The sequence below is a fragment of the Notamacropus eugenii genome, chromosome X (genome assembly GCF_028372415.1).
Source record: "Notamacropus eugenii isolate mMacEug1 chromosome X, mMacEug1.pri_v2, whole genome shotgun sequence".
In the NCBI taxonomy this organism is placed as follows: domain Eukaryota; kingdom Metazoa; phylum Chordata; class Mammalia; order Diprotodontia; family Macropodidae; genus Notamacropus; species Notamacropus eugenii.
In genome coordinates, this window is record NC_092879.1 from 2466927 (window position 1) to 2480684 (window position 13758).

At 38.4% G+C, this 13758-nt stretch overlaps 1 pseudogene; it reads right to left on the bottom strand.

Annotated features, from left to right (window-relative positions):
• The window catches only part of LOC140515323 (CCR4-NOT transcription complex subunit 7 pseudogene), a 154952-nt pseudogene that overhangs the window by 17077 nt on the left and 124117 nt on the right, over positions 1-13758 (bottom strand).

Sequence of the window (13758 nt, forward strand, 5' to 3'; positions counted from 1 at the left end):
CTCAGGTCCCTTGCAGCTCTGATCTTCTATATTCTAAGGTCAAGGCTAGCTCTAATAGTCTATACTCTAAATTCCCATCCTTCTCAAATATTCTGTGTTCTGAGGTTTCTTTCAGCTCTGATATTTTATGTTCTAAGGTTACCTTCATCTCTGATATTTTGTATTCTAAAGTAATGTCCGTCTTTGATATTCTGTCCTCTGATTTTCTTTCCATCTCACATATTATGTATACCAAGGTCCCTTCCATCTTGTATATTCTGTTTTCTAAAGTTAATTCTACCTCTGATGTTTTAAGGTCTCTCTCATCTGTGATATTCTGTCTCCTAAGGTTCCATCCAGCTCAGATATTCTATGTTTTAAGGTCCCTTCCACTTCTGATATTTTGTGTTCTAAGGACTCTTTGAGCTGTGGTATTCTATATACTAAGATCCTGGCAGCTCATATGTTCTGTGTTACATGATTTCAAAGACAAGTCAAATAGCTTGACAGTGACTTGGAGGAGAAGGCTGGTGCCATCATCTCAACAAGATGTTTGCTGACACAAGGGGCATAGAAGGAGAAACTTCAAAGAGGATCACTTACTTCAGAAAAGTTCAAGGCCTTGATTGCACGTGCTTGAATCCTCTTATATGGCAATTGTTTTTCGTCCAAATGCCTCACACTTAGAAAACACAAATCAATATGGTAGTAAAGAAGAGAAGACAAATGAATTGAACCACATGGTTGAAGAGTTTCCTTTGGATTTGAGAAAACCTGCCAAGAATTACGTGAACTGATTCCAAGTGATGTGAATTGAATTAGGGGAACACTGTACACAGTAACAGGAATATTGTGTGTGATGACTAACTTTCATAGGTTTACCTCTTCTTACCAATGCAAGGATCTAAGAGAACTCACAAAGGCTCATGACAAAAAATTCCTTCCACATCAAGCAAATGATCTATGGAGATGCAGGGGGCGGAGGCAAGATGGTGGAGTGACAGCATGAACTCCCTTAAGCTCTACTGCAAATTCCTTCAGATATATCTAAAAAGAGAATCTGAACAAATTTTAAAGTGGCAGAATCGACTAGGAGACAGAGTGTGGCAGATTTCTAGCCCAGAACAGCTGGGAAGGTCAATGAAAAGATCTGTTACACTAGGCTGGGGGAGCACAGAGATCACAGGCTATACCAGTGCTGACCCCACCATAGCAAAGCTGAACAGGAACCACTGGGCAGACTGAATCAGAAGCAGCAGTGAGGATTCTCAAACATATCATCCAAGGATGGGAGTACAGTGGAACTGAGCGAGAGAGAAGCACAGGTCCCCCACTAACAGCAACAGCTGCTTCTGACACTATGACCCCACATAATAAATGTATGAAAGTCACTTACTTGAACTTCTGTGAGCCAAGATTGTGGGGTGATCTGTAAGTGCTTGTTTCCTCCCCTTGTTGACCATGAAAAACCCAGAGGAAATTTCCCCAGGAAAAATCCTGAAATTTTAGGACCAGCCAAATGGATAAACAGTCTCTCAGCTCCAGAAGCCAGGAAAATTGTCAAGCAGAGATCCTCTTGCTTTGACTGAAAGGGACTAATACAGGAACAGAGCTGTCCAAGACAGCCCCACCTCAGCGAACCAGGAGAAGATCCTGAGTCCCAGAGGGGTGGAACTCGAAAGTGCCAACAGCAGGACCCCAGGCTTGCCTTAGCACAGCCAGGAGAATTGGGAAGACACCAGTGAAGACAAGCGTTCATCAACTGCTTAGCCTGCCCGTGCTCTAGCTCAGGGGAGGAGAACTCCTGTAGCCAGATCACCCCTCCCCTACACATCACACGGTGACCTTCAGGGACTCCAGGGAAACTCGGAAAGACTTCACTTGGCCTCTGCCTTGGCTCAGCAACGGGTAAGCTTCAGTACTGTATCTTGTAGCTGAAAAAAGCAGAGACCACAGCACACAAAGCCCTAAGTTTTCAACACAAGAAACGTGGGACAGAGCCTCGTGTGCCCCAGAAACAGAGAATGACCGTAAAAGTTAGGAGAAAGGCAATCATCATGAGCAAGAAGCAAACCAGAATAGAAAAGACCATAGAATCCTCATATGGAGACCAAAACTAAAACACGATTTCAGAAATTGAGAGCATTGAGACTGTACTTACATCTGAAACCTCAGAAGGGAATATGAACAGGTCTGAAACCCAAAGAGCATTCTTGGAAGAGCTCAAGAAGGATTGTAAAAGCCAAATTAGAGAGGTAGAAGAAACACTGGCAAATGATTTTTAAAATATGAAAAAAAAAGAATTCACTGAAGAGAACAGTTCCTTAAAAATGAAGGTTGGGCAAGTGGAAAAGGAAGTATAAAATATAATTAGAAAATATAATTCTTTTACACGAACAATTGGACAAATGGAAAAAGGACGCAAAAGTTAACTAAAAAAACAATCTGTCAAAAATTAGAATTGGGCAAGTAGAAGCTAATGAGTCTATATATATTTATTATGATAATTAAAAAGGATACATATAGACAGAGGAAGCGGGCATAAATTAACTGATGGGATGATAACGTGTTGTTTTTTAAGGATACAAATGCATTTTAATGGGAAAAGTGAAAAGGAGGAGGCAGAAAACGATAAATTACCTCACTGAAAGAGGCACAAAAACATATTATAGTAGAGGGAAAGAGGGAAAGGATATGAGCACTATCTGAGATTTACTCTCATCTGATTTGGTTCAAGGAAGGAACAACAAACTCAGTTAAGTATAGAAATCCAACTTGCCCCATAGGCTGGAGGAGGGGAAAAGGGAACGAAAAAGGAGAGGATGTGAAAAGTGAGGTAAAAAGCAGTAAGGGAGGGGGGCTAATAGAAGGGAGGGAAGTCTGAGGGAGGCAATGGTCAACAATTAAAACTCTATTGTGAAGAGGAAGAGAGAAGGGATAATTAAAATCATAAATAGGGGGAAATAGGTTGTAGAGAAAGACACAGATAGTAATCCTAACTATGAGTGTGAAAAGGATGAATTCTACCGTTAAATGAAGACAGATGGCAGAATGGATTAAAAACCATAATCCAACAAAACGTTGTTTAAAAGAAACATATTTGAAACAATCGGATACACACAGGGTAAAGATAAAAGGTTGGAGCAGAATATATTGTGCTTCAACTGATGTATAAAAATCAGGGTTAGCAATCCTAATCCTAGAAAAAGGAAAAGCAGAAATAGACATAAACAAAAGAGATAAGTAAGGAAACTATATCCTGCTAAAAGGCACCATAGACAATGAAGCAATATCATTACCAAACATATATGCATCAATAAACCATCGAAATTCTAAGAGGAGAAGTTAAGGCAGTAACAGGAAGAAATAGACAGCAAAACTATACTAGTGGGGAACCTCAATCGCCCCCTCTCTGGACTTGATAAATCTAACCTTAAAATAAACAAGAAAGAAGTTACAGAGGTGAATAAACCTCTGGATAGGGTAGATATGATAGATTTCTGGAGAAAACTCATTGGGGATAGAAAGGAATACCCCATTTTCTCAGTAGCACCTGGCAGGTATACAAAAATTGATCATATACTAGGACATAAAAACCTCACAGTCCAGTGGAGAAAGGCAGAGATAGTCAACGCATACTTCTCAGATCAAAATTCAATAAAAATTACATGTAACAAAAGTTCCTGGAAAGACAGACCAAAAATAAATTAGAAACTAAATAATCTAATCCTAAAAATGAGTAGGTTGAATAACAAATCATAGAAACAAACAATAACTTCATTCAAGAGAATTACAATAATGAGACAACCTAGCAAAACGTATGGGATGTTGCAAAAGCAGTTCTTAGGTGAAGTTTTATGTCACTGAATGCCTCAATAAATAAAACAGAGAAAGAAGCGATCAATTAATTGGGCATGTAGCTGCAAAAGGTAGAAAGAGAACAAATTAAAAATCCCCAAGTAAACATTAAATTGGAAATACTGAAAATCAAAAAAGAGATTAATAAAATTGAAATTAAGAAAACTATAGAACTAATAAATAAAAATAAGAGTTGGTTTTATGTAAAATTGATAAACCTTTGTTCAATTTGATTTAAAAAAATAAAGAAAAACAAAGTAACAATATGAAAAATGAAAAGGATGAGCTCACCTGCAACAAGGGGGAAATTAAAACAATAATTAGAAATTACTTTACTCAACTGTATTCCCATCAATTTAACAATATAAGTGTAATGAATGAATATTTACACAAATTTAAATTGCCCAGATTAACAGAAGAAGAAGTTAAATATTTAAACTCCATCTCAGAAAAAGAAATTGAACAAATCATCAATAAATACCTTAGGAAAAAAATCTAAAGGGCTAGTTGGATTTACAAGTGAATTCTATCAAACATTTAAAGAACAGTTAAATCCAATACTATGTAGACCATTTGGGAAAATTGGTGAAGAAGGAGTTCTACCAAATTCTTTTTATGTTGCAAATATGGTGCTGATACCTAAACCAGAAAGAGCCAAAAGAGAAAAAGAAAATTATAGACCAATTTCTCTAATGAATAAAGATGTAAAAATTTTAAATAAGATATTATTGAGAAGAATACAGCATCTTACCATGAATAAACTGGAGAAGGAAGGAATAGTGTATTGAACAGATTTATGGAGAAGGGAAGAATTATTTTACTAAAGAAGAGATAGAAAGCATTATGAAATGCAAGATGGATAATTTTGATAAAATTAAACTGAGAAGTTTTTGCACAACCAAACCCAATGCAACCAAAATTCGGAGGGATGTAGTAAATTGGGAAAGAATTTTTACGGCTAAGCTCGGGGATAAAGGCCTCATTTCTAGAATATATAGAGAATTGACTCAAATGTATAACCGTACAAGTCATTCCCCAATTGATAAATGGTCAAAGGATATGAACAGGCAATTCTCAGAGGAAGAAATTAAAGATATCTATAATCATATGAAAAAATGCTCCAAATCACTATTGATTAGAGACATGCAAATCAAAACAACTCTGAGGTACCACATCACACCTATAAGATTGGCAAACACGACAGAACAAGAAAATGATAAATGCTGGAGAGGATGTGGGAGAGTTGGAACACTAATTCATTGTTGGTGGAGCTGTGAGCTGATCCAACCATTCTGGAGAGCAATTTGGAACTATGACCAAAGGGCCACAAAAATGTGCATACCCTTTGACCCAGCAATATCGCTACTAGGACTATATCCCCAAGAGATCATAAAAATGGGAAAGGGTCCCACATGTACAAAAATATTTATAGCAGCACTCTTTGTAGTTGCCAAAAACTGGAAATCAAGGGGATGCCCATCAATTGGGGAATGGCTGAATAAATTATGGTATATGAGTATAATGGAGTACTATTGTGCCATAAGAAATGATGAACAAGAAGACTTCAGAGAGGCCTGGAAGGACTTATATGATCTGACGCTGAGTGAAAGGAGCAGAACCAGGAGAACTATGGGCACAGCAAAGACCACAGTGTGCGAGAATTTTTTCTGGTAGACGTGGAATTTCGTAATAACGCAGGAACTTATTAAAAAAAAGTCCCAGTGGTGGTTTTCTAAGGCAAAATGCTTTCCACACTCAGAGAAAGAAATATGGAAGTCATTCGCAGAATGTAGCAGATCATGTTTGTGTGTGTGTGTGTGTTTTTGTGTATCATGTTTTGATTTGTTATATGATTTCTTCCATTTATTTTAGTTCAACTACATAGCATGACTATAGTGAAAATGTACTCAATAGGAAAGTATATGTAGAACCTATACAGAATTGTATGCTGTCGTGGGGAGGGGGAGGGGTAGTGGGGGGTAGGTGTGGGGGATAAAAATCTTAATTTTATGGTAGTGATTGTAAAACATTAAAAAATAACAATAAAAAATTAAATTAAAAAAAGAATACAGCATCTTATTAGGAGATTAATACATTATGATCAGGTAGGATTTATACTAGGAATGCAGGGTGTTTCAATATTAGGAAAACTATCCATGTTATTAATCATATAAAGAAAAAAACTAACAAAATATATTATTATCTCAATGGATGCAGAAAAAGCTTTTGAAAAATACAATACCTATTTGTATTGAAAATATTGGAGGGGATAAGCAGCAGTATCTACCTAAAACTATCAGCCAGTATTATATGCAATGGGGATAAGCTAGATGCCTTTCCATCATTATCACCCATGTTTTTCAATATGATATTATAAATGTTAGCTTTAACAATAAGAGAAGAGAAAGAAATTGAAAGAATTAGAACAGGCGAAGAGGAAAATAAGTTATCACTCTTTGCAGATGATATAGTGATATACTTGGAGAATCCTAGAAAATCAAGTATAAAACTACTTGCAATAAAAAACAACGTTAGCAAAGTTACAAGTTACAAAATAAACCCACATAAATCATCTACGTTTCTATATCTTTCTAACAAAGTCCAATAGGAAGAGATAGAAAGTGAAATCTAATTTGAATCTACAGTAGACACTATAAAATATCTGGAAGCCTACCTGCCAGAATAAACCCAGGGACTATATGAACACATATGCAAAACACTTTTCGCATAAATAAAGTTGGACCTAAGTAACTGGAAAAAACATCAGTTGCTTGTGGGTAGCCCGAGCTAATATAATAAAATGACAATTCTAGAAAAATTAATTTACTTATTCAGTGTCATATCAATTAAACTGCTAGAAAATAATTTTCTCGAGCTAGAAAAAATATTATCAAAATGCATCTGGAAAAAGAAAAGATCCAGAATATCTAGGGAATTAGTGAAAAGAAACGCTAGGGAAGGTGGCCTCGCCATATCAGATCTGAAATTGTATTATGAATCAGCGATCATCAAAATCACTTAGTACTGGCTAAGAAATAGAGGGTAGATCAGGGGAATAACTTAGGTATTCAAGACACAGGAGTCAATGAATATTGCATTCTACTGTTTTATAAACCAAAGACAAAATATACTGGGATAAGAACTCAGTGTCTGACAAAAACTGCTGGGAAAACTGGATAACGGTGTCGTGGAAACTGGGCATAGACCGATGCCTGACACCATACACAAGAATAAAGTCCAAATGAATACATGATCTAGGTATATAGGGTGATGCAATAAGCAAATTAGGGGATCAAAGATTAGTGTATTTGCCAGATTTATGGAGAATAGAGAAATTTATGACCAAACAAAAGATACAGAATGTTATAAAATGCAAAATGGATAATTTTGTTCACATTAAACTGAAATGTTTTTGCACAAACCAACCTAACATAACCAAGATGAGGATGGAAGCAGAAAACTGGGAAAGAATTATTGTATCTAGTGTCTGTAAGAAAGGCATCATTTCTATAATATATAGAGAATGGAGTCAAATTTACAATAATACAAGTGATTCCCAAATTGATAACTGGTCAAAGAATACAAACAGGGAATTTTCAAAGGAGCAAATTAAAGATATCTATAATCATGTGAAAAACTCCTTTAAATCACGATTGATTAGAGAGATGCAAATCAAAACAACTCTGAGGTACTATGTCACATCTATCGCATTGGCTAACATGACAAAACAAGAAGAGGATAAATGCTGAAGAAGACGTGGGAGAGTTGGAACACTAATTCACTGTTGGTGGAGCTTTGAGCTGATGCAACCATTCTGGATAGCAATCTGCAACTATACCCAAAGTGTTACAAAAATGTGTATACCTTTGACCCAGCAATATCGTTTCTAGGACTGTATCCTAAAGAAATCATAAACATGGGAAAAGGTCCCACATGTAGAAAAATATTTATAACAGCTCTCTTTGTGGTGACCAAGAACTGTAAATCAAGGGAGTGTCCATCAATTGGGGAACGGTTGAACAAGTTGCAGTGTATGAATGTAATGGAATACTATAAGAAATGATGAACAGGAAGACTTCAGAGAGGCCTGGAAGGACTTACTTGATGTGATGATGAGTGAAATGAGCAGAACCAGGAGAGCTTTGTATACAGCAACAACCACAGTGTGTGAGGAATTTTTCTGGTAGTCTTAGTCCTTCACAGAAGTGCAAGGATCTAAAAAAATTCCCAATGGATTCTTGAGGCAAAATGTCTTCCACATTCAGAGAAAGAACGATGGAACTGAATTGCAGAATGAAGCCGACCATTTTCTCTTGTGTTATGTTTTGCTTTGTTTTATGGTTTCTCACATTCATTTTACTTCTTCTGTGCAATATGACTAAGGTGAAAATGTATTTAATAAGAATGCATGCTGTCTTGGGGAGGGAAGGGGGAGGGAGAGAGAAGGAAAGGAAGGGAGGGAGAGAAAAATCTAAGATATATGAGAGTGATTGTAGAAAAGTGAAAACAAATAAAATAATAAAAAAACCTAAAAATGGTAAAGGTGTTAAAAAAAGGAGAAAGCAAGAAATTTAATACCCATTATGCATTCAAAATTACACAAAATATATTTACATATTAGTCATGTCGTGGGGAGGAAAAAAAGCAATAAATAAAGAGGAAAAATGCTTAAAATATAAAAAAACTATGGAATCAGAATGCAGAATGAAGCAAACTATTTTATCTTCTGTTATGTTTTGTTTTATTTTGATTTTTCTCATTATTTCTCCCATTCATTTTAATTCTTCTTTGCAACATGAGTAATGTAAAATTGTGTTTAACAAGAATCTATATGTGGAACCCATATAAGATTTCGTGCCATCTCAGGGAAGGAGGATGAAGGGAGGGAAAATTTGAGACTTATGGGAGTGATTGTTGAATACAGAAAACAAACAAATTGCTTAAACTAAATCAGTGGAGATATAATACAGATTGGAGAATACTATTGGTTCTCTGTTTTGTTTTTTTCTTGGGATTCCTCCCATTGCTTCTAATACTTCTTGGCAGCAGGACTGCTGTGCAAATATCTTTCATATGAAGATATATGAAGAGACAATAGCACATGGCTCATACTCTTGGGGTTGGGGGCAGGAAGAAAGGAGCAGACAATTTAGAATTCAAAATTATATGGAATTCAAAGTTACGTGGAAGATGAAAAATGAATACTTTTAAATAAGGAAATAAAGAGCTGTATTCAAAACAAAATTTAATACTGGAAATGGTGTCAGATTGCAGGCTACGTGTGGAATGTAGAAAGTCCATTGGTCAAAGAAAATCCAATCACACAGGACCATATTTGGAGGCCAGTAGGGCTCTCTTTGCCACAGATACAAACATGCTGCCATGGCAATGCATATCTCTCATGACTTATGGCTATCAAAGGAGCAGTTGAATCTCTTTCCATCTAGAAGTTCCTCATATGAGAGGTTGACCAAGATTAGAACTCCTCAGATTACACCAAATTGCTTCCAAGTACTGTGAAGGAGGGAGAACAAGAGGGACAATGCAGATTTGTGTTTCCTGATGTCACAGAAAGACTGGACATCATGGGCACAAGTCCACTTCCTTGCACTGGCCCAAAGGCCAGGTTTGTGGATGTTCCAATGAACTTTTCCAAGGCCATGGAAGTAAAATAGCTTGAATGGAAGAAATTGAACTTCAGTACCATTCCATGAGACAGCTGGTGTGACAGAACATGCAGCAGGTGTTGGCCTCTCATTCCCCTGAGCTTCACACGCTTTGGGCACCAGAGTTATCCGTGATTTAGAGCTCAAAATATATCTGCTCAGCAATTTTAGTAATGGGCCCCCCCCATACACTACAAAGGGGGACATCCCCTGACAACCCATAATCAACATGAATTTTGACATGGGTATTGACCACCTACAGTATGAAAGAAAGCCTGCTGGTGGGGAAAAAAGGAACAAACAACTATCGGGACTAATGGGGTATCGTCCTGAGGAAATGTATTTCAGAATATTGGTCTCATTTCTGCCCATTTCCTTCTCAAGGGGCCTGGTTGAAAATCCCTATATGTGTCCCTCTCCCAGAAGGAGATCTCCTGAACAATGAAATAGTTGAGTACTGGAGAAGCAAGGCCTCTGGCAGGCAAACAAGCTCAAGGGAAGGCCTGGTTGATTCAGTCCCAAACCCTCCACAAAACCACCATCTTCCATGCATTGCAGTAGGAATTTCTCTCCCTCTTCCACATCTAAGGCTTAAAAAAGTCCTCTGTGGGGACTCGAAGAACAGATGGGTTTTTCCGACATGTGGGTATAATATACATAGTGGTCAATCCCCATTTCCAGTTCATTGCTCAAAGAAGCCTAGTCTCGCACAACTACACATCCAAAGTAGAAGCTCAGTCGAATCTCAGACAGTTACTGCATTACACCAACAAACCCATATAGTCTTTGTCCCCACCAATGAATTCAAGGGGGCAAGAGTGTTGTCTATTGAGTAATTGGAGATCTTCTGCTCCCCAAACAAGGTAAAGTTCCCCTGTTTGAACCCAAGGTAACGTAAAGGAGTACTTTCTAATTCAAGTCACACAGTGAAAGACCAGACAAAAGAATCAAACTTAGGATTCCACAACATTCTGGATCCGAGAGGTTTGTACCACTCTGCTTTGTCTATCTCCATCTAAGCAGACTCAATGCCAGAAGGTAGACAAAGTTCTGAAACTCCATTCCATCTGAAAGTTGCCTTCTTCAAGGAGGCAGCCTTCACTGAAAAAATCAAGTCCCATTGCCCACTCGAGAATCTTCCAGGAAAGCATGCAGAAAAAGTACAACTGAGCAGTGGGACATTGCTTCATGGGAAAAGAAAAGTGGTCTCTTGGGGCATAACCCATATTGATTTAAAAGGGAGAACCTTCGCTTTCATGGACTCCTGCTCTCACAGAATGGCAGGACTTGAAAGACAAATCAAAAACCATGACAGTGTCTTGGAAGAGAAGGCTGGAGTCATGATCTGAACAAGATGTTTGAGGACACATAGGACACAGAAAGAAAAAACCTGCAAATAAGATAACTTACTGGATTAAAGGACAAGGCCTTGACTGCAAATGCTTGGATCCTCTTATATTGCGATTGTTCTCCATTCAGCTGCTTCATGCTTAAAAACGACAGAGCAATTTGTTAGTGGGAAAGACAAGACAAATGAAATGCACAGCATGGTTGAGGAGTTTCCTTGGGCCCTGAGAAAAATTTACCACAAATTAAGTGAACTGATGTCTAGTGATGTAAGCCTAACCAGGAGAACACTGTACATGGTAACAGCAACATTTTGTGACAAGTAACTTTCCTAGCCTTAAATCTCCTTAACAATGCAAGGATTGAAGAGAACTTGCAAAGACACATGACAGAAAAATCAATCCACATCAAGCAAAACATCTCTGGAGATGGAATGTAGATTGAAGTAGACTATTGGCTCTCTCATTTGTTTTGTTTCTTCTTTCTTGTGATTCCTCCCATTCTTTCCAATTTTTCTTTGCAGCATGACATATGTATAAATATATTTCATGTGAAATTATATGAAGAGAAGATAGAACGTGACTCAACCTCCTGGGGTGGGGTAGAGGAGAAAAAGGAATCAAATATTTAGAACTTAAAATTTTATGGAAGACAGCGTTGATAATAAAAATTGAATACCTTTAAATTAGAACATAAAGAATCGTCTTCAAAGCAGAGTTTAATAATTGAAAAGGTGTTAGATTGCAGGCTCTCTGTGGAATGTAGAAAGGCCACTTTCCACTCTGTGGAATGTAGAAAGAACACCCAATCACACATGACCATACTTGGAGGCCAGTAGGGCTCTCTCTTTACCACTGATACAAACATGATGCCTTGCTAACGCATGCCTCTCATGGACTAAGGCTATCAAAGGAGGGGCTGAATCTCTTTCCATCTAGAAGATACAAGACTGTGAGGTTGGCTGAGGTTACAATTTCTCAGATGACATGGAATTACTTCCATACACTTCGAAGGAAGCAGATTGAGAGCTGCAAAGCAAATCTGTCTTTCCTCATTTCACAGGAAGTCTCCGGATGCCCTGAGCTTGTGCCCTGAGCACAAGCCCATATACTGGCTCTGGCCTCTGGCTTCTGGACATTGCAATGAACTTCTCCAAGGCCGGGGAAGCAAAATAGCTTGAATGGCAGAAATTGGCCTTCAATGGTATTGTATGGAAGAAGTTGCTCTGTCAGAATGTTCAGCAGGTTATGGCCCCTCTTTTGCCTTACCTTCACACACTTCGGACACCAGAACGATCCACGATTTAGACCTCAAAATACATCTTCTCTGCACTGTTACCAAGGGGCCTCATTCATTAGTAAGTGGAGAGATCCCCTGTCAACCCAAAATCAATTCCAGTTTTGAGAAAGATGTTGGACTGGGACAGTATCCCGGAAAACCTGTAGTTGGAAAACAAAGGAACAAAGGATCATTCGGAGCAATGGGGTATCTTCTTGAGGAAATTAATTTCAGAACATTGGTATCATTTCTACTCATATGGTTCTCAGAGGCTCCAACTGAAAATTCCGACATCTGTCCTTCTCTCAGATGGGCATATATTGAACTTGAAAAAGTTTTGTACAGAAACAAGGTCTCTGCAGACAAAGAAGCCCATGGGAAATTCCAACTGGCTCAGTCCAAAACCCTCCTCAAATTTACCTTCTTCCATCCACTAGGGTAGTGATTTCTCTCCATCTTTCACATCTAAGCCTTCAAAAAGTCCAGTTTGAATACAAGCACAGATGGTCATTCTGTAGTGTGGATATCCTACAGCTAATGACCAATCCCCATTTCCTCAAAGTATCTACTTCCTCAAAGTAGCCTACTCTCAGACACCTTCACTTGCAGAGTAGAGGCTCAGTTGAATCCCGGAGAGGTACCGCATTACGATAAAATAGACAGGTAGGCTTTGTCCTCACCAATGAATTCAAGGGGAACCATTTGGCTTTCCACTGAGAAATTGGAGATCTCCTCCCAAAACAGGGACAAGGTCGCCTATTGGACCCAAGGCGAAGTCAAGGAGGAACTGATCATTCAAGGCACTCACACAGAAAGATCAGAGAAAAGAATCAAAGGGAGGATTCCAGTCATCATTCTTCACACAAGAATTTTGTACCACTCTGCTTTGTCTATCTCCTGATCATCACCATCCAAGCAAACTCAATGCTAGCTGGTAGACAACGTTCTGAAACCATTTGGTACTTGCCTTCTTCAGGGAGGCAGCCTCCATTGGGAAATTAAATCCCATTCCCCACTTGAGAACCTTCTTGGAAAGCCTGAAGGAAAAGCACAACTGAGCAGTGGGGCATTGCTTCTTGGGAAGAGAAAAGTGGTCTATTGGGGCATAACCCAACAAAAGGGAGAACCCACCTGTTCACGAGCTACTGCACTCACAGAATGACAGGACTTGAATGACAAATCAAAAAGCTCGACAGTGCCTTGGAAGAGAAGACTGCAGTCATCATCTGAACACGATGTTTGAGGACACAAGGGGCACAGAAGAAAAAAAACTGCAAATAGGATAACTTACTGGGGAAAAGGACACAGCCCTGGCTGCATATGCTTGGATCCTCTTATATGGCAATTGTTCTCCATCCAGCTGCCACACACATAGTAACCACAAAAATAATATGGTAGAGGGGAAGAGAAGAGTAATTGCACCAAATGGTTGAAGAGCTTCCTTCAGATTCGAGAAAATACTTCCACGATTTACATGAACTCATGCTGAGTGACGTGAGTAGAAACAGAGGAACACTGTACACAGTAACTGCAACATTTTGTGACAGCTAACTTTCATAGGCTACCTCTTTTTACAAATGCGAGGATCTAGGAGAAATCACAAAGGTTCATGACTGAAAATGCCCTCCAC